The following is a 7,219-nucleotide window of genomic DNA, read 5'->3' as shown; positions in this document are numbered from 1 at the left end:
CATCAAATTACAACAGAGCTCCCTAACCCAATGAAAGGGGTTTAGTTGTTCATAGCTCTGGAAAATGAAAACAATGATGGAGAATACATTATGAACCTAGAAGTGCAGAGAAAGTAAAATACAGAGAGTAGTTCTATGCCAAGAGGCTCCCTATAATTTCCAACTCTCTTTTTCAATTCAAAGCTACTCCTATATATACTACTCTTCTGATCTTCTAGTTGGCTCTTCAAGTCTTGGGTATGGGCCTTTGGATCTTGAGTTTGAAGCAGTTATCTTCTTCATTGGGCTTGGCTTTACTTGCAGAGAGAAAGTGTGAAGTGGGTAGAGACTTTAGCTCAGGACGTTAGTGGTGTTAACGTTCAGTGAAAATATGGGTTCGAGAACGTTAGTGACAATTACCTTTTTCACTAACGTTCCTCACCAAAGTAAGAGTCACGTTAACTTCAACGTTAGTGGCACAAACGTTGCCACTAACGTTGCCTCTATGTCCCTCGCACATGTTATTGGGACTCACCTTTCCCAGTAACGTTGAGAAGTCTCCCCCTTCCTTACGTTAGAGTCCACGTTAACTTAGTTAACGTGGCTCTTTTAACGTAGGCTTGCCAACCTTCAAGAATGTTAGTGACTATTACCTTTGTCACTAACGTTCCAATGTGCCCTTAGCTCCCATGTTAGAGTCCACGTTAACTAGGTTAACGTGGCTGTGCTAGCCATCTCCAACGTTAGTGACAAAGCTGAATGTCACTAACGTTGGCTCATCATCTCTCCTCCTCACGTTAGCTTCCATGTTAACTAAGTTAACGTGGGAGTTAACATGGCTCATTGTGGCTTGTGTGGGCTCCTTCCAACGTTAGTGACAATGTTAGGTGTCACTAACGTTGGCGATCACCTTCCTTCTTCACGTTAGCTTCCACATTAACTAGGTTAACGTGGGAGTTAACGTGGCTTATTGGGGATTGTGTGGGTTAATCCTAACGTTAGTGACAATGCTTGGTGTCACTAACGTTGTCGACCACCTACTTTTTGCATGTTAGCTTTCACGTTAACTAGGTTAACGTGGGAGTTAACGTGGCTTATTGTGACTTGGCCAACGTTAGTAACAAAGTTGAATGTCACTAACGTTGGCTTCCCCTTTACTTCTTAACGTTAGAGGCCACGTTAACTAAGTTAACGTGGCTCTTAACGTGGCCACTTATGAGCTTGGTCCAACGTTAGTGATAATGTTAAGTGTCACTAACGTTGGCTCCCTTTCCTTTCTTCCACGTTAGAGTTCACGTTAACTTAGTTAACGTGACTCTTAACGTGGCAATGATAGCTTCGAGAGCGTTATTAGCGATTACTTTTCTCATTAACTTTGCAACTTACTCCCATTCCACATTAGTGCCCACGTTAGTGTAACTAACGTAGCCACTAATGTGGTTCTTCTTTGCTTCCTTTGTCCTGAAATCAAGCAATCAAGTGCATCAAAGTTCTGGTCCAAGTCATGGGAAATGCAACATCAAAAAGCAGTAGTATTCATGGCCTGCTAGTCTCTCTAGCATCTGGTTTATGAATGGTAAAGGAAAATGATCCTTTCTGGTGGCTGTATTGAGCCTTCTGTAGTCAATACACATACGCCACCCTGTAACTGTTCTTGTGGGAACTAGTTCATTCTTTTCAATACGAACCACTGTCATGCCTCCCTTCTTAGGGACAACTTGGACAGGGCTCACCGAGGGGCTATCAGAAATAGGATAAATAATCCCAGCCTCTAGTAACTTAGTGACCTCTTTCTGCACCACTTCCTTCATGGCCTTTAAGCTTCTCTGGTAAGCTTTTCAGAATTACTGCACTACATTCTTCAGTGAGGAACACTCTTTCAATTTCTCTCCAATCCTTCTAATGACTTAAGATCTCTTTCATGAACTTAGCATAAGAGGGTATTTGCTCAAGTGCCTCTACAAACGGGATCTTTATTTCAAGAGTCCTGAGATAGTCTGCAAAGCGGGCAAATTGTTTATCCTGTTCCGCTTGGCGGAGCTTCTAAGGATAAGGCATCTTGGATTTATATTCTTCAACCTTAGTTGCTGCAGGTTTATTCCCTACAGAAGTGGTTGGAGAAGCCTTCTTAGAGGGGTTACTATCAGCACTTGCAGGTGTCTGATTCCTCATTGGCGTTTGAACGCGAGGATTGGGTGCTGGATGGGCGTTTAACGCCAGCTTCCCACCCTTTTCTGGCGTTTGAACGTCAGAGTTATTCCTTTCTGGGCTCTTGATGTCCTCAGAGGGATCTTGGGTAGTGGTTTGGTCATCCTCTGTCATTTGTTCCTTTCTTGACTTTTTGCTATTTGTTCCTTTCTTCCCGCTCCTTAGTTAGACAGCTTGGCATTCTTCTGTTATCTGTTTAGATAGCTGCTGTCTTCTCTGATTCAATTGTGCTTCTATATTCTTGTTAGCATTTTTATTGTCTTAGAGCATCTCTTTGAATTCTGCTAATTGTTTTGTCATATGGAGTAATTGCTGATTAAGTTCAACAATCTGTTCTTAAGGATTATGATCAGTAGTTACTGCCATAGCCTCTTCTTTTATGGAGGACTCACTGTCTGAGTATAGATGTTGATTTCTAGCAACTGTATCTATGAGTTCTTGAGCCTCTTCAATTGTTTTTCTCATGTGTATAGATCCACCAGCTGAGTGGTCTAGAGACATTTGAGCTCTTTCTGTAAGCCCATAGTAAAAGATGTCTAACTGTACCCACTCTGAAAACATTTCAGAGGGGCATTTCCTTAGCATCCCTCTATACCTCTCCCAGGCATTATAAAGGAAATCATGATCCTCTTGTTTAAAGCCTTGGATGTCCAGCCTTAGCTGTGTCATCCTTTTTGGAGGGTAAAATTGATTCAGAAATTTGTTTGATAACTGTCTCCATGTTTTTATGCTTGCTGTGGGTTGGTTATTTAACCACCTCTTAGCTTGATCTTTTATAGCAAATGGAAACAGTAATAATCTGTAGACATCCTGATCCACTTCTTTATCACGTACTATGTCAGCAATTTGTAAGAACTGTGCCAGAAACTCAGTAGGTTCTTCTTGTGGAAGACCGGAATACTGGCAATTTTGCTGCACTATAATAATGAGCTAAGGATTTAGCTCAAAACTGCTTGCTTTGATGGGAGGTATACAGATGCTACTCCCATATGCAGCTGTAATGGGGTTAGCATATGACCCCAGAGTCCTTCTGGACTGTTCATTTTCACTTATGTCCATGATGGAGAAAAGGAAATTGATATGAACTGCAAATAAATTATGTTTTTATTTTTTATTTATTTAATTAAAAGTGACCGAAATTAAAATAGAATAAAATAAAATAAATGGAAAATAAAATAAAATAAAATTTTGAAAAAAAGAAAATAAAATAAAAGCAAATTGAAGACTAAATTAATTAATTAATTAAAAAGATTTTGGAAATTAGCAATCAAAAAGATATGATTGAAAATTATTTTGAAAAAGATATGATTGAGAAGATATGATTGCAAATTAAAAAAAAGATATGATTGAAAAGATATGATTGAAGAAATTAAAAAGATTTGATTTTTTGAAAAAGATTTGAAAAGATCAATTTTTGAAATTAGAATTTTGACTTGACTAAAAAAAAAAGATATGATTTTGAAAATCTTTGACTAATTTAATGCAAAATTTTGAAATTTATGAGTAAAATATGGAAAAGATATTTCTTTGATTTTTGAATTTTAATGAGGAAAGAGAAAAACAATAAAATGACACTAAACTTAGAAATTTTAGATCAAAACAAAGAGAACAAACAAGAAAACTTTGAATGTCAAGATGAACACCAAGAACACTTTGAAGATCAAGATGAACACCAAGAACAAATTTTTGAAAAATTTTTAAGTGAATAAGAGCACAAAAATACCAAACTTAAAATTTTTAGAAAATCAAACACAAATTTTCGAAAATTTAAAGAAAAACACAAAGAAGACCCCAAACTTAGAATTTTTAAAGATCGAGAAGGAACTAAGAACATGCAAATTCGAAAAAATTAAAAGAAAATAAAAGCATGCAATTGACACCAAACTTAAAATATGAAACTAAACTCAAATAAAAGACTCTAAACCAACAAAAATAAAATATTCCTAATCTAAGCAACAAGATAAACCTTCAGTTGTCCAAACTCGAACAATCCCCGACAACGGCGCCAAAAACGTGGTGCACGAAATTGTGATCATCAACAATGGCGCTAAAGGACTTGGAGCTCTCAAATATGAATCACACTTTGTCACAATTCTGCACAACTAACCAGCAAGTGCACTGGGTCGTCCAAGTAATACCTTACATGAGTAAGGGTCGATCCCACGGAGACTGTCGGCTTGAAGCAAGCTATGGTCACCTTGTAAATCTCAGTCAGGCGAATTCAGATGGTGATGGAGAATTGATAATTAAAAGATAAATAAAACATAAATTAAAGATAGAGATACTTATGTAATTCTTTGGTTGGAATTTCAGATAAGCGTATGAAGATGCTTTGTTCCTCCTGAACCTCTGCTTTCCTATTGCCTTCTTCCAATCATTCATACTCCGTTCCATGGCAAGCTTTATGTTGGGCATCACCGTTGTCAATGGTTACTTCCTGTCCTCTCAGTGAAAATGTTCCAAATGCGCTGTCACCGCACGGCTAAGCATCTGTCGGTTCTCGATCATGTTGGAGTAGGATCCATTGATCCCACTACAACAAACAAGGCTTTTCGCAACGGTCAAAAACCGTTTGACGTAGATTGAAAAACTGTTCCTTAAACTTTAGGCAACGCTTTGGCAACGGTTTTTGACCTGTGGTATATGCGGCCGTTGCCAATGCTCAAAGGCAACGGTTTTTTACCTAAGGCAACGGTAACCAAAAAACCGTTGCCAAAGTTATTGGTATAGGCAACGGTTTTGAAAAAAATTTTTAAACAACGGTTTCAAACCGTTACTCGAAATGCAACGGTTTTAAACCGTTCTTTTTCATGATACAACGGTTTAAAACCGTACATGGATAGGCAACGATTTTAAACTGTGGTAGTTTTGTTATCCACAACAGCAACGGTTTTAAAGCATTACCGTTGGTACCATTTTTTGGTAACGGTTTTTAAACCGTTGTCATTTTATAGTTGTCTAAGACAACGGTTTAAAAGCGTTACCATTGGTTTTTTGGCAACGGTTTTAAAACCATTGCCATTTTATAATCATCTAAGACAACGGTTTTAAAGCATTACCGTTGGTGTCATTTTTTGGCAACGGTTTTAACACCGTTGTCCTTTGTAACTTTTGACAACGGTTTTTTGTAATATATAATTTTTTATTTCCAATAGTAGTTTTCTCGTGAATGAAATTAATTTCTTTTTTTTAATTATTTAGAGTCAATAAATAATCTAAACTTTTTTGAATAAAGTCACTAAAGAAAAATAATTGAACATTTTCCATCAAATTTGTCTTATAAAAATTGTTGTAAGATCCACAATCACATTCAAAATACCACAATATATATACTATCATGACAACCTCGAACTATATCATCTAATGTTGCAAAAAATATAACAAAGAAGAGTTGAAATAGCTAAGTAGCAAATAGATTTATCATCATGTCCGATCGACAAGTTCATGACTTTTACTCTGTAACATTTGCTCTTAAAAGTTTGACCTTAATCAAGTTTGACCTTAATCAAGTTTGATTTCCCCTTCAACATAGTTTTCCTGTAAAAAAAGAAAAAAAAATCAAATATAAAACTACACATCTTTAATACTAATAATGTCTACTAAAAATGTTTGAGAGAGAGAGGAGAAACATATATATCATAACATTTTTCTATTTAGATACACAAAACAATTGAATCAACATCAACATAATCAACCATTATTTAAGATATGATAACATATAGAAACTTTAATAATAAATAATACCTCCTCATGTGCATCATTGTTTGGATTGCCTAAAGTGCTTTCAAGTTGAGAAGCTAACATCTCAAGGTCCACTCTTGAACTTTTTCGGCAGCATTCTGGCAGTAAATAGGGCATTTCTGAATTTAAACAAACAACAAAATCAACCCATATAAACTCACTAGAATCAAATCAGCACTAATCAGCACTAAAATCAAACGGCAGCAAGCAAAAATGGCAATCAGCAGCAATATAAAAATTAGCATAATAAGGCCATCATCATCATTGCTCAATCAAAACAAGGCATGAAATCAGCCATTAACAAGGATAAAACAGCACTATACAATTTGAAACCGTTCATTCCAAGCATCAGCAGCAACCAAAAAGTTCAACCTAAATCCACTACAAATTAGATATAACTTCCTAACCACCTATAATCCACTAAGCATGCATAACTAAACTGACTAATTTAACAAAAACGGTACAAACTAATTAAACTAAGAAAATGTAAACAGGAAAAAAAATTGAGAACCTGCAAATAGTTTACCTTTCAAAGTATTGTTTATGTTTTCAGCCTCAGTTGGATTAATATAATCCTGGTCCTACTCCTCTATAATATCTCCTTCATTCTCATCCAATTGCTCTTCACCATCAGGCTCATTGTTAAGTTTAAGAAATGTATCAATCGGCATTGAAGCAAATTGACGTGTTTTTCCCTTCTTAGTTGGCCTTTCTTGCAAGCTGCCACACTCTTCAATATCATCTTCAATTGTGGTCTCTTTTCTCTTCAAATCTTGACTCATTCTAGAATCTACTTCTATAGTATTCTTCTGAGCCCTGGCAGTAGATTTAGAAGGAAGTTCTTTTTCTTGTCTACATGTTGATCCTTGTGAGTGAGTCATACTTGCTTCCATCTTAGACATAGAAAATATTTAACCCCAACCAAACATATCACAAGTACATTATGTACTAGAGAACAAAATAGCAACCACTTTGAAAAGTTCAAAAAACAAAGGAAAAGAAAACACACAAACTTGTAAACAATATTGAAAGGAAACAACACTAACTAAAGCACTCAATAACCCAATCAAAGATATTAGTTTTAAATTAGAGAGCAAAAGACAGCTGTTGTTACTGCTACAAATCATGACTTGAGAAACTTGGCTTCCCTTTGGAACCAACTTTGTAGGAAAATATAATGTAAGGAAATCAATCAAGTTTAGCAACACAGAAATCCAGAACACAATGCACTAACAAAACGTGTTCATCTTCAAAGCATTATCATATGTTTCTTCTACTACACTCCATCCCC

The sequence above is a fragment of the Arachis ipaensis genome, chromosome B08 (genome assembly GCF_000816755.2).
Source record: "Arachis ipaensis cultivar K30076 chromosome B08, Araip1.1, whole genome shotgun sequence".
NCBI lineage: Eukaryota > Viridiplantae > Streptophyta > Magnoliopsida > Fabales > Fabaceae > Arachis > Arachis ipaensis.
The sequence above is the reverse complement of the archived record's forward strand: the minus strand, read 5'-3'. Positions refer to the sequence as shown.